The sequence below is a fragment of the Panthera onca genome, chromosome X (assembly GCF_046562875.1).
Source record: "Panthera onca isolate mPanOnc1 chromosome X, mPanOnc1 haplotype 2, whole genome shotgun sequence".
NCBI lineage: Eukaryota > Metazoa > Chordata > Mammalia > Carnivora > Felidae > Panthera > Panthera onca.
This window is the reverse complement of record NC_138357.1, coordinates 92,263,833-92,278,968: the sequence shown is the minus strand read 5'-3', so window position 1 is coordinate 92,278,968 and position 15,136 is coordinate 92,263,833. Positions and strand designations below refer to the sequence as shown.

The 15,136-nt window shown below is 38.8% G+C and overlaps 1 long non-coding RNA gene and 1 pseudogene across 1 annotated transcript in view; one reads left to right on the top strand and one right to left on the bottom strand.

Annotated features, from left to right (window-relative positions):
* LOC145714546 (uncharacterized) overlaps positions 1–4,067 on the bottom strand; it is a 120,424-nt gene extending 116,357 nt beyond the window's left edge. The window contains exon 1 of the long non-coding RNA XR_014136881.1: positions 3,918–4,067. This is a non-coding gene — a long non-coding RNA (uncharacterized LOC145714546). The remainder of the gene's footprint in view (positions 1–3,917) is intronic.
* Positions 4,068–6,426: 2,359 nt separating this feature from the next.
* The window catches only part of LOC145713807 (large ribosomal subunit protein uL16-like), a 49,056-nt pseudogene continuing 40,346 nt past the window's right edge, over positions 6,427–15,136 (top strand).

Sequence of the window (15,136 nt, the reverse complement as noted above, 5' to 3'; positions counted from 1 at the left end):
AATGCCAACGCTGGGGCGATAATTATAGAAACCTTCTCATTATGCTTGAATGGGGGCCAAGGCATGGCCCTGGCAGTGAGGGGGGTGCGAGGCTACAAAATTGGCACTCTTTAGAGCGAGTTGGCTTTTGCAGCCTGCATGGGTATGTGAGGTGTGCCAGAGAGCCCAAGTTAGCACATCCTGTTGTCAAGCGCCCCTAGTGCCCGCTTCTGCTCTCTTACCTCCATCAGTCTCTTTGTTCCTAACCAGACTGCAGCCAACATGGCCCTCTAGCAGTAAGGCTCAGTTTTCTAGTCTATTCCACTCAGCTGTTCCTGTGACTCCTCTTCCAGCCCCGTGGCATACTTCTCTTTCTCCTGGCCCCTGGAATGACCTCCTGTTCCTTAACATTCCAGGTATAGAATGGGTTGGATCAGAGGTGTCCTGATCAGTGCTGATCAACCCAGTAAGTCCTTGCTCTCTGCCCTACAATGACACCAGAAGCAGCCTAGCTTTCCAGGACCTTCTAATGGTCTTCAATGAAGACAAACTTATCTTGGCTGAAATACCCAGTAGCGAAAGACGATTAGAAAATTATCAAATTGTACTTCAAGTCCTATTTAACAAGAGCACGGGAGAGGTCCCCCTAGTCTGGCCAGGATCACCATATCAGGGCAACAGGAGGGAACAGCAGGGGCATGGGGAAGAGGAGAAGGAAAGAGGGAGCTGATATGAAAGCAACAGCCATGAAGGAGGGAGCCAAGCATAATGAAGTGAATTTGCAAGGGTTTCATTTTCTTCATGGAAAATATGCCATTATCAAAAAGCAACTTCCTCTACAGGCATTTTTGCTTTTTCCAATAGAGATGAAGAAGTACAGTTTTATGTAACACATATAACAGGGAAAAGTAGAACGGTGACCCTGCGAAAATTACAGCATTAAAAGTAATAAGCCTGCCATTGCCGATAAACCACACAGACACCATGCCGTGCTATCTTGAGTATAAAGGTGACATTTTTACAGTTATTCCTATAGTAACTTCTTCAACAGCAACTGCATTTTGAATATCATGCACTCACACAGAGACGTTTTCCAGAGTTTGAGAATTTCTGAGGCTTTGTCCTTCAAGGTCCAGGTCAGGCATCCCGTTCCTAAAAATGCCCGCCCCCCCCCCCCAACCTGGGTTTTTGGCTCCCACAGTATCTCCCTCTCATGCAAACGATTTCCATCATTAGTAACTGTTTACTTCTCTTTCCACCCACTAGATTATGGGCTTCCTGAAGACAAGAACCACATATTCATTTCTGAATCCCTGGTGTCTGCCAGTGGCTTGCTTTATAAATGTTTGGAGAGTTTAACAACTAATGAGCCCTATTTCTTGTCTTATCCTTTAAACCAATGAGAATACAGCTGGGAGCCAACTGAGTTAAATTAGATACATTGACTAATCCCTTCTATCCCCAAGATGCTGTAATTTTAGAACGTGCTGTTTTCTGCCTAAATCAGGAAGTGAATGAGGTTCTAAAGCAAGATAATTGTTTGGCTACATGAGAATGTGAAAAGAGAAAGAAAAGGATGTCTTCTAAGCAGAATCCTTCATTTAAAAGAGTGAGGTAAAGTGTGCCAAGGGTGGCCTGGAATTTAGGCTGGGTATATACAATGATGTATAAACAAAATTATAGAGACATAGAAACATGAATTCTCATTGTTAGCAGAGAAGAGTCAAGAATTGAAGTCCAGAAGCAGTGACAACTGAAATTCTGACTGCAAGAAAAAATTGGAAGCCCTCCCTCCTTTTTTTTTTTTTTTTCTGGAAAGGAAAGCTTTGACTTCATAAAACTAAGTTCAGAACGAAGGTGAAGCTTGCTTCTTTTCAGAATCAGCGGCTCAAGGGAGGTAGAAACCATTGGTAATCAATACAGAAAAGGCAATTTAATTGGATTTTTATTGTTTTTAAAAGAGAAATGTATAGCATCAGACTTTTCTGAGTTATACAAAAGGAAGAGGGAACATAAAAAATGCAATAAATAGAACAAATAAAATATATATGCACCTCCATTCTCTCTTGTCCATAGTTACTGAAATAAGTAAAAAAGAGGATTAGAGAGAGAGAAAGAGAGAGAGGTGGGTTGGGAGAGGCTTTGGATGCACTAACAGAAGGTACAGGAGGACACCAGTAAACCCACATAAACAGAGAAACATAACTAGAAAAAGACACACTCAAATAAAGACCCAGATAAAGGTTTCCATGGCTTAGAATTTCCATTTTGTGTTTTGGAATAAGCTAGCAAAACGTTTTAAAATTATGCTTCATGTTTGACCTCGGACATCTCCATTTCTGGTGTATGAGTTTGTGAGACTGATGTTTGTGCTGTGTGCGTGTGTGTATGTGTGTGTGGGTGGGGAGGTGTGTGTGGGAGGGTGAGAGAGGGAGACAGAGACAGAGAGAAAATGACTCTCGAAAGGAATTGGCATAAAAGGTATGATGAGAACCTTTGTTCCGAGGAAGGACTGTTTTAGGAAGGGAATATTTTGAGATTTTGAATGGATTCCTTTGCAGACTTATTTTGGTTGCTGAAAAAGACAACATGGCATTATTCGCGGGAGGGTCAGAAAATAGGTTTAATTGGCTGCCATTTCTCTGGATACCCACATCATGTATTTGTCCTCAGCTCACACTAGCCAGAATCCTGGAGTGGGATGGGGCTTGGGGTGTTTGCATTACTGTTAACACACTGATTCCTTCATGACCCCGTGGAAAGGGGGACACGAACCCAGCATCTAAGATTTGCCATCTTAGAAAAGAGATTCTTAACCAGAGAACCATTCATTGACACAGTGATTAATCGTGGTCCACCAACGTGTCTACAAAGTTTGCTATGGGGAACATATCTGGGTTTATTCCATGCTAAACCTTTTAATTTTTTATTCTTATGTAGCTAGATACTGGAAATATCCTCCAGATAAGCAACTTCTCACAGCTTTGTCGTCCTTATTATTGCACCTTTTGAAAACATTCCACTTTCTTATTCAATTCCATAGCTATCGATTCAGAAAAAGATAGTATGTAACAGCATGGGCTTATTATTTCATGAACTTAATGTGCTCATAAATCATTGAATGTCTTCTGTCACTGACTGCTTCTCGTGTCTGTGTTATTATGTATTATTGATCCACAATGACTTTGTAATAAAATCAGTTTTCTTTTTATTCCTTCTATTGATGTTCTATTCAATACCACTTAAAACTCTGGTAACTCAATTGTATCCATTTTGTTTTGCAGACAGAAACCTTTTTGAGTTTATTCTATGGGCAAGACATTATGCTAGCCAGTGGAACGGAGTGTCTTATGGCTGGGACTCCATGCTGCAAAATGGCTTCTAGCTTTACGTGTTGATTCATAACCTATTTCACGTCTCAGCTCACTAACATGTTTCAATTAAATGGAGCATTATTATAAAAAGTTCTTGGGGGCACCGGGGTGGCTCAGTCCATTAAGCATCCGACTTCAGCTCAAGTCATGATCTCACGGTTTGTGGGTTCGAGCCCCACGTCAGGCCCTGTGCTGACAGCTCAGAGCCTGGAGCCTGCTATAGATTCTGTGTCTCCCTCTTTCTCTGCCCCTCCTCCACTCACACTCTGTGTCTCTCTCAAAAATAAACATTTAAAAAAAATTTTTTTAAGTTCTTTAACGAGGAAAAAGCAAACTTATTTAGATGTGTGTTTCAAACAAAGCACCATCAAACAACCATCCTCTAACTTTTCCCTGTTAGCCATATGGTAAAATATGACCAATACAAATGTTCATAAACTGTAGCCTTTTCCTTTCAGGATGGAAGTGGTTTATAGGAAAGGAGATATTCAAGTGTTATGTGAGATGAAAGCTTAGCTGTGCTTGTCTTACATGAGGGGGAGTCCGGGGCTTGAGTTTACTTACCTTAACAAGATGGATGAATCCTGGCTGTAGCATTCAGAACACTGATGAGATTCTCCACCGATTCCTCCTCTCGACCTGAACTGGGCCAGGTCTTTCTTCTTTCTCTCTCTCTCCTGTTCCTCTCTCTGGAGTAGAGGTCTGCTCCATTTTACTTCTTAAAAAAAATAATAATACAATAAGAAAAACACAAACAATGATTTGGCTATGGTATAATGACCTGTAGAAAGTTAATTCTGATTCCATGGTATATTTTAAGCCAAAATACCATCGCTTTCTGAACTCTAAACACGGCTAAAATGACTTTTGCTTCTTTTTTTTTTTCCTTAAGGCAGAAAATCATAACCACATTCTATAAGAAGATACCTAAAACACTGTCTGAAACTTACTTTATTTTTTCTTAACCTTTTAGATTGGCTAATACTGGCAGAATTTTAGATCTTTCGCCATAAGTCAAACTGAAGCAAGCATTATAAAATAAATATTAAAATAAACAGAGAAGAAAGAAAAAATTATTATACTGGAGGATGAAAGCCTGTGAATAAGAATGTTTCACAGAGGAGAGAAACTTTAAGGAAATCAACTGCTTCATAGACTACCCAAAATATTTTGATGAAGAGGGAAGGAAGGAAGGATTATCAGGTTTAAGTGAAGGCATGCCAGTGTTACTGTGTTTGACGTGTGTTTGGGGAGCAAGGAATGGTTTAATGTGGTCCTGACATATGATTGGGAGTAGCTGGACACCAGGCCAGTGAAATATTTTTGAACTGAGTTTTAAGCATTACTAGTGGGAATCAGAAAGACTATCAGGAGGTAAATCATCAGTGTGTATAAATACAGCCAGACCTCTTCATTGATCTATATCTACAAAACCTGCCAAATCAGAAACAAAATCTTTTCTCTCCCAGACTTATTTCATTCTGAATCCTAGGCAGGGGAATGGTACATAATCATTATTGGCTCAGTTGCTTTAGACCCAAAGTATCAGCTATCTATTGTCATAAATAATGCTGCATAACAAATTTTTCTCTCTTCCCCCCACCCCGAAAATAAAACGAGAGGTCATGGGTCTGTGGATCAGCTGGGTGGTTCTTCTGGTCTGGGCCAGGCTAAGATGATCGCATCTGGAAACACTCATGTGTCAGTAGTTAGTTGGCGGATCAGCTAGGCACTGGCTAGTCTGTGCGGGCCTTGCTTGAGATGGCTCTCCTCCTTGTGATTGCTCACGTCCCCAAAGGCTGGTCTGGCATTGTTCACATAGATCATCAGGGTCCAAGAGAGCAAGCAGATGTACACAAGACCTTATAAGACCTAGGCTTGGAACTGAAACAACACTGCATTCTATTGGCAAACCAAGTCACAGGGCCAGGCCAGTTTCATGGGATGGGGATAGAAACTTCACCTTTGATGGGAGAAGTTTCAAAGTCAGGTTGCAAAGGCCATGGATCCAGAGGGGCATGTCCAGTTGTGCCATTTTTACAATCAATGTACTTTGAAATAGGAGGCCTACAAGTTGAAAAGCACATCCCAGGCTAAGGAAATGTCTCCTAGGTTTGAAAGAATTATGGTATTGTTTGGCAGTGAAGAACTACATCTGGCTATGTCTTTGTTTGTTTTTCTTTCACAGTAGCATCCTGGAAAGTTAAAGATCACAAAATTAACTAGATCAAGAGTGACAAGTTATATTGGAGTTAGAGTCTTGTCTTGTTTTCTTTTCAAATTTTTATTTAAATTCTAGTTAGTTAACATATGGTGCAATATTGGTTTCAGGAGTAGAATTCAGTGATTCATCACTTCCATACAACACCCAGTGCTCATCATAACAAGTGCCTTCCTTAGTACCCATCACCCATCTAGCCCATCCCCCACCCACCTCCCTCCATCAACTCTGTTTTCTATCTTTAAGAGTCTTCTATGTTTTTTTCTTCTCTCTCTCTTTTTTTCTTCCCCCACCCCTTCCTCCCAGAATCTTGTTTTAAAAATAAAATCCAAGAGTGCCTGGGTGGTTTAGTCTGTGGAGCATGCAACTCTTGATCTCGAGGTTGTGAGTTCCAGCCCCACATTTGGCATGGAGCCTACTTAAAAAAATATATCTCTTAGGAAATCCACTTTAAGTGTAGCTCAAAGCATACAGTGAGATAATCCCTTATAAGTTAAAAAAAAAAAAGTTGTAAGAAGAGCTGAGATTTTATGAAGAAATACACAAAACTTAAAGTGCCTGGGTGGCTCAGTCCGTTGAGCATCTGACTCTTGACTTTGGCTCAGGTTGTAATCTCATGGTTTGTGGGATCCAGCCCCACATCCAGCTCCATGCCGAACATGAAGCCTGCTTGGGATTCTCTCTCTCCCTCTCTCTCTGCCCCTCCCCTACCCATGCTGACTCTCTCTCTCAAAATAAATAAACTTAAAAAAATAAATATACAGAACTTATTTTCAATCTTAATTTGAACTGGAAGTCCTAATTTCATAAATTTCAGTTTGGATACAAAGCAAAGTTCTGTAGCTTGTGATTATGCAACAGGTAGCAAAGTAGAAAAGAGACTATCTTCTCTTTTCCCTCCACACACTGAACATCCTGGTGTTGCAATGGGCCACGGGCTGCCCAGTGTAACCGCTATTCTAAGAACAACCCATATCCAAAGCCTCGCCTCTGCAGAGGTGTCTCTGAGGCCAAGATCTACATCTGTGACCTGGGGTGGAAGAAGGCAAAAGTGGATGAGTTCCCACGATGCGGCCACATGGTGTCAGATGAATGAGCAGCTCTCTTCTGAAGCCCTGGAAGATGCCTGTATCTGCGTGCACAAGTACAGAGTGCAAATCTGTAACAAAGAGGGTTTTTCACTTCTGAGTGCAGCTTCACCCCTTCCACGTCATCCTTATCACTAAGATGTTGTCCTGGGCTGGACAGAGCTGACAGGCTCCAGACAGCTATGTGGGGTGCCTTTGGAAGACCGCAGGGCACCGTGGCTGGGGTCTACATTGGCCACATCATCATGTCCATCTATACTCAGCCGTAGAACAAGGAGCATGTGATTGAGGTCTTACGGGTCCAAGATCAAGTTCCCTGGCCACCAGAAGATCCACATATCCAAGAAGTGGGGCTTTACTAACTGTAATGTGGATGAATTTGAAGGCATGGTGGTGAAAAGTGGCTCATCTCAGATGGTTGTGGGGTCAAATACATCCCTAATCGGGTCCCTCTGGACAAATGGTGGGCTCTGCATTCATGAGAACCTCAGCATTGCCCCCTTCTTATTCATGCCCACCAATAAATCTTACTTCCTGTCTAACAAGGAGAGAGAGAGAGAGAGAGAGAGAGAGAGAGAGAGAGAGAGAGAGACTATCTTCTCAGGAAAACCCACACTTCATTCTTGGGGAGGTGGAAAGTGACTTTCTGCTGCCTCCTGATGGCAAATAACTCCTGATGGTCTAAAGGTATGACTCATCTTATTACCATCATAGGCTTTGTAGTCTAACTTTGTTTTCAATAACTGTTTGACTAATAAATCTTGATTTTGATAAGGGAAGCTACCAGACTCAGCTTTTCCAAATACCACTTGTATAGATGCAATGGATACTGTTCCAGTAGTGTAAGGAATAGAGAAAGCAGGCTCATAGCTCTGGTGTTAATCCTCTATGCCCTTGATTCTCTAGAAATCGGCACCTTGATTTCCTCAACTATTAAATATGGATGCCTTAAATTTTTCCTACATAAAGTTTGTAAGTACAAATGATATCACATTGAAAAAGTGCTCCATGCATTGTTAGGAGATTAAATTAGAGTGAAGGTAGTTTTTTTATTATTAAAAAATTTTAATGTTTACTTATTTTTGAGAGAGACAGAGACAGAGACAGAGACAGAGTGTGAGTGGGAGAGGGGCAGAAAGAGAGGGAGACACAGAATCCCAAGCAGGCTCCAGGCTCTGAGCTGACAGCACAGACACACAACTCGAACTCACAACTTGAACTCACAAACCGTGAGATCATGACCTGAGCCGAAGTCGGACGCTTAACTGACTAAGCCACCCAGGCGCCCCAGAACGAAGGTAGTTTTGGTGTCAAAAGCCTTTGAATTTCACATACTTCTTGACCCAAGAATTCCACTTTTAGGGAATTATTTTAAGGAAAGAATCCGGGATGTACACAAAGCTTTAGTTGCAAAGACTCTTATTCTTCTGATTTCATGACAACAAAAATACTGAAAATGACAAACATGACCCAGATTAGGGGTCTGGATAAATAAGTTATAGTAGATTCATACATGGAAGTGCTAAATAGCAGTGAGAAATGAGAATCTGGAGAATTTTTATGAATATATACTGAATAGTCTCCATGTCACTCAATGAAAAAGCATGCAAAAATAATATGTTCAGCACAATTACATTTTTGAATTAAATATGTGTATAAAAAGACTGAGAGAATATGCTCTAAAATGTTATCAGTGGTTATCTATGTTGGAGATAGGAATGGATTTCATTTTCTTATTTTTGCTTAACACTATTTTCTCCATGTATTGCTTTTATATGATAACGTTTATTGTTTTTTTCCTTATTACAAAGGTTTGTGGAATAAAATTTATAAGTATAAAGCATCTTTTATACTTACTTCTTGAATCAGGACACGGTAATAATGAGAACTCAAATTCAAAAGTCTGCATCTTTAAGAGCTTTGCCAAGTGACATTTGTCCTTGTCACAGAGAAAACACTTTTCTATTTATGTTTACAGCATTGAAAAATGCACAGTATCCTACAGCACAAGGAGGGAGATTTATAATAAAGCCCTTCATCTCGGTGCATGAGGATACCTGTAAATCATTCAACAGACTCACATTAAGTATAAGCCTCAAAGCGCACATGTATCAAACAAACAATAAAATTTGAGTGTGTCTGCACTATCTGCACCTTTGTTTCTCTGTGTAAGCATGAAGGTCTTGCTAAACTCTCTATTCCAGAGCCATCTCATTGTTGATTCAACATATATTTACTTGGGGACTATATTATCACCTGAGCCTGGTACCATGATTCTGGGCAATCAGGTTGCCAGTGATTTCTTGGAATCAGAATCCTTGCAAACACTCAGCAATGCCTCTAGCATAGGGTAGGTCTTATAGGTAATGTCAAATAAGCAAAATACATTAGCTCTGCCCTCAGGAAACGTATTTTCTGGTTAAAAAAAGAAAAAAAAACCCATACACTGCATGACCAGGGAAGAAATGCCATTCATCCCTCCTTTCAACCACATTTATTTGCAACTTATTGATTGGCACCTTGCCAGACAGAGTGCAGAGGATATATGGAACAAATTTAGAATATAATTCAGAGTCAACTTTTGCCAAATGGTGTAATTTAGAATGGGGGGAGAGTAATATTAACCCCCACAAAATTCGTTTCAGAGCTGGAAGGGGCTTTGGGAGCATCTCGTCCAAACAAACCTAGCATGATTTCATAGAGGTAGAAATTGCATAGGTGGGGAAGGTTTCCTAGTAGAAACAAAACTTGGGATGGGGTTGTAATGAGGGATAGAATTTGAAGGAAAGAATGACAGAAGAGTGCTCTACCAGAGGAAGAAACAAACAAAGGTTCTGAACTAGGCAAGGATATGATGTATCAGTGAACCTAAGAAATAAGAACAGAAGCTGAATGAGCATCTACACAAGGTTCAAACACAGAGAGAAAGGTTCTCTGCTGATTCACAACAAACACCAGGCTTTAGAGAATGGAGCTCTACAGAGCTCTACAGAGCAGGGAGGACATTATTCTCCCTGAAAAGAGAGATGGAGAGTAGATCAACAGTCCCCAGTAGCTGCTCACCTGTACTCCTAAAGACAAACAAAGAAACATACAAAAATGACAACAAACCAACAAAAACTAAGGATTAAACATAAAATGAGCAATTATTAAAAGCCATAAGCTGGGGAGAGGAAGGGGAAAGCCCTGCAGTTTCTCCAGCTATACAGATATTTCTAAGATGATGCTTTTGAAGCAGGAGTCAAAAGAATGGGGCATAAATTCTAGCTCTACCACTTACCACAGCACTAAGCCCTCTTGAGCTCATTTTAAAATGGAATAATTGGAGCACCTGGGTGGCTCGGTCGGTTAAGCATCCAACTCTTGACTTTGGTTCAGGTTATGATCTCACACTTTGTGAGTTCTAGGCCTGCCTTGGGCTCTGCTCTGTGTCAGCATGGAGCCTGATTGGAATTCTCTCTCCCTCTCTTTCTGCCCCTGACCCCACTCATGCTCTCTCTCTCTCTTTCTGTCTCTCTCAAAATAAATAAATAAACTTAAAATTTTTTTTAAATATTTTTCATCTTTATTTATTTTTGAGAGAGAGAGTGACAGAGCATGAACAGGGGAGGAACAGAGAGAGAAGGGGACACAGAATCCAAAGCAGGGTCCAGGCTCTGAGCTGTCAACACAGAGCCCAACACGGGGCTCAAGCCCACGAACTGGGAGATCATGACCTGAGCCGAAGTCGGATGCTTAACCAACTGAGCCACCCAGGTGCCCCCCAAAATTTTTTTAATTGCATGATCATATTTCCACTTCTAGCCAGGGTAGAGCAAGAGGGACCAGATTTATATTCCTGCCTGAAACAACCACAGAAGCCAGACAAAATATTTGAAAGAACAGTGTTCAAGTCACTGAAAATCAGACAGTGAACAATGATCCCTGATATAAGGAAAGATATGAGATGAAAATTATGATTACCCCATCTTACTGTTTGTGTTTCCAGGTTGTGGTGCAGAAAGGGGAATACTAGGCAGAGTTTCATGGTCTCCTTGAGTTGGAGAGAGAAATCTGAGAGTCTGGGGGACCAAGGCAACTAGTAATAGCTGGTCAGAGTACCAGAGAGGAGAGAGGTGAACAAAGAGAGGGTTCTGTAAAGATCTGTAAAGAGTTCCACTCAACTACTTAGGAGGATATTGATCAAACCATGTGTGTGAATAAACCAGCTGAGGGTGGGGAATGAACCATCAGAGAGAATCAGAGAAAACTGTGCCTAACACTCACACTGAGCCAGGATAATATGTTATCACCAGCCAGGCTGGGAAAAGTCACTATTCATGCAGCATTAGGTAGAGTACACAGGAAGTTCTTGCCTTACTAGTAGGGAATAATTAGCCCTAGATTTAAGTAAGAAATTATAAAACACTACCTGAAATGACTGAACTGTTTTCAAATAATGTAACTACATCCCTGAAAAAAAAAAAACTCAAGAATATTTATAGGAATATAAAAATATCCAGAACCCAACAAGTTAAAATTCACAATGGCTGGCATCAAATCAAAGATTGCAAGGCAAGAAAACAAACAAACAAAAACTGGAAAATAAGACCCATAGTGAGAAGAATAATCAATCACTCAATCAATCAACCAAATACAACCCAGAGTTGGCATAGATGTTAGAATTATCAGGAAAAAACTCTAAAATAGTTATCATTACTATATTCTATATGTAGAAACATGAAAATTTTTAGATCAAACTTCCATGTCTGAGAAAACACTCAAAGTACCATGAAAACTATCATGTCTGAGAGGAAAAAAAAAGTAAACAAACAAACAAAAATACTAAATGGTATTAACAAGAGGTTAGAAATAGCAGGAGTAAAGACCAGTGGATATTAGGACATAGCAGTAGAAATTATCAAAATGAAAAACATAGAGAAAAAAGACTCAAAAAAAAGGGAAAGAAAGAATGACAGAAAAAAGGAAGAAGAAAAAAAAAGAAAGGAAGGAAGGGAGGAAAGAAAAGAGCATTAATGGGCCATGGGACAACTTCAAGCAACACAAGGGATATGTAATTGGAATCCATGAAGGAGATGGGGAGGACAGAAAAAAAATCTTGAAGAAACAATAGGTATAAGTTTTCCAAATGTGGTGAAAACTTTAAAGCCAGAGATCCAAGAATCTCAGTGAACCCCAACCACACACAAAACAACAAGGAAACTATTCCAAACTGCATTATAATCAAATTGATCAAAGTCAATGATAAAGAGAGAATACAGCATATTATGTACAGAGGAATAAATGTAAGGATGACATCATATTTCTTGTCATAAAAAATATAAGCTCAAAGACAGAGAGAAAACATCTTTAAAACACTAAAAAGAACCTGTCAATCTACCATTTTTTATTTAAATTTTTGTTAATATACAGTACAACATTGGTATCAGGAGTAGAATTCAGTGATTCATCACTTACATACAATGCCCAGTGCTCATCCCAACAATTTCCAACCTACAATTCTATGTTTAGTCAGAACTATTTCAAAAATGAAGGCAAAACAACAACTTTTTAAGATATAACACTGAAAGATTTAATCACCACCACACCATCGGTACAAGAAATACTAAAGGAAGTCTTCAGGCAGAAGGAAAATGATACCAGAAAGAAATGTGGATCTATATAAAGGACTGAAAAGCACTGGAAATGGTAACTACCTGGGTAAATCTGTAAGAATTTAATTTATGAGGAGTACCAACTTAACAGTTGGTTAAGTGTTCAGCTCTTGATTTTGGCTTAGGTCATGATCTCACAGTTCATGGGTTAGAGCATCAAGGAGCCTGCTTAGGATTCTCTGTATCCTCTCTCTCTCTCTGCCCTGCTCCTGCTCATGTACACATGTGTGCTCTCCACCCCCTCTCTAAAATAAATAAACATTTTTTTTAAAAAGAATGTTATTTATGATTTAAGTCTTGAAAAGATAATTGCTTAAAAAACAACAAAAAAATTTAAAACCCCAGTGTATAATAGAGTTTTAAACATATGCATAAATAAAATGTATGACAACCATAACATACAAGCTGGGAGGGGAGAAATAGAACTATGCTATTGTAAGATTTTTATACTAAGTGTGAAGTGATATAGCATCACCTGAAGGTAGACTACAAGGGGTGAAAGTTGCATAGTATAAACCTTAAAGCAACTACTAGTACAATAAAACAAAGGTATAGCTAATAAGTCAACAAAGGATATAAAACAAAGTTTAAAAACACTCAATATAAAGAAGGCAGAAAAAGAGGGAAAATAGGAAGAAAGAACAGGTGGGGCAAACAGAAAACAAATAGCAAGATGATAGATGTAAATCAAAGAATGTCAATATTCTCATTAAATGTAAATGATCTAGCAATCCAGTTAAAACGCAGGTTATCAGATTGACAAAGAAAACAAGACCCACTTATATGCTACCAAAAGAAATACAATTTAAATATTATAATACCAATAGGTTAAAAGTAAAAGAATAATGAAAGATAATCGCACTAACATTAGTCAAAAGAAAGCTTTGGTAGCTATATTAATAACAAAATAGATTTTGGAGGAAGGGATATTATCAGGGATAGAAAAGGCTATTGCATAATGAAAACAGGATTACTGCATCAGAAGGACATAACAATCATAATCATTTATTAACCTAATAAAACAGTTTTAAAATACATGTAGCAAAATCTGATAGAGCTGTAAGGAGAAATAGACAAATACACAATTATAGTTGATTTTAATGCTACCCTCTCAATAATTGATAAAAGTAGATGGAAAATAAGCAAGGATGTAGAAGACTCAAATAACTTTACCTGATTGACATTAATAGAACAACCCACTCAATAAGAACATCAAACCATTTGCCTTTCAAGTACACAAGAAACATTTATCAAAATAGACCATATTCTGGACCATAACACAAGTGTCAATAATTTTAAAAGTATGTAAGCTATACAAATTAGATTCTCTAACAAATTAGATTCTCTAAATTCATTAGATTTCTCTAAATGAAATTAAAAATCAATAACAGAGATATTTGTAAAATCCCCAAGTATTTTGAAACTAAGTAACGTAGGACACTTTTAAATAACCCATGTATCAAAGAAGAAGTCAAAAGAGAAATTACAAAGTATTTTGTACTAAATGAAAATGAAATTCAAAAAGCATGGGCTGCTGAGACAGCAGTGCCCAGGAAGAAATTTATAGCTTATAATATAGCTTATATTAGAAAAGATAGTCTCAATCAAAGACCTAAACTTCTACCCAAAGAAATTACAAAATAAAAGCACAGTAAGCAGAAGAAAGGAGTTAACAGAAGTCAAAGGTGAAATCAACGAAATAGAAAACAAACAAAAACCCCAGAAAAGTAAATCAATGAAACCAATAATTCTTTATTTGCAAAATAAAACAACAAAATTGATAAACGTCTCACCAGAAAAAGAGAGACAATGCACAAATTACCAATATCGGGAATGAGAGAGGTGACATTACAAATCCCACATATATTAGAAGGGTAAGAAGGAAATGTTATGGACAACTTGATGCTAACAAATTTGACAATTTATATGAAATGGACAGACTCCTTGAAAGACACAAACTACCAAGCTTACTTAAAAAGACATAGATAATGGGGCGCCTGGGTGGCTTGGTCGGTTAAGCGTCCGACTTCGGCTCAGGTCACGATCTTGCAGTCCGTGAGTTTGAGCCCCGCGTCGGGCTCTGTGCTGACAGCTCAGAGCCTGGAAACTGTTTCAGGTTCTGTGTCTCCCTCTCTCTCTGCCCCTCCCCTGTTCATGCTCTGTCTCTCTCTGTCTCAAAAATAAACGTTAAAAAAAAAAAGACATAGATAATATGAGTAGACTTATATCTACTAGAAAATTGAATTTGTAGTTAAAAATTTTCCCACAAAGTCATTGCTAGGCCCAAATAGCTTCACTGATAAATTCTACCAAATACATAAAGAAGAAATAATGCCAGTATTACACAAACTCTTCCCAAAAACCAAAGAGGAGGGACTACTTTCCAACTGGTTCTATGAGGCCAACACTACCACCCTCTCACCAAAGCCAGGCAAACACATTATGAGAAAACAAACAAACAAAAACCTACAGACCAGTATTTCTTATATTGCACTAACATAGGTATAAGAACTATAAACAAAGTTTTGTCAAGTAGAATCAAACAATATGTAAAAAGGGTAATACATCATGAGCAAGTGATGTTTATCTCAGGAATTCAGTTTTGGTTTAACATCTGAAAATCCAATCAGTGTAAACAAGCCTTAAAAAGTCACCAGATGAGACGAACTAAGAAAGAAACCACACGAAGTACAATTCACTTGACATAATCCAACATCCATTTTTGATAAAAACTCTCAGCAAACTAAGAACTGAAGGTGACTTCTTCAACTTGACAGAGGGCATTGTAGTAGGCTGACTATAAGATGGCTTCTGATGTTG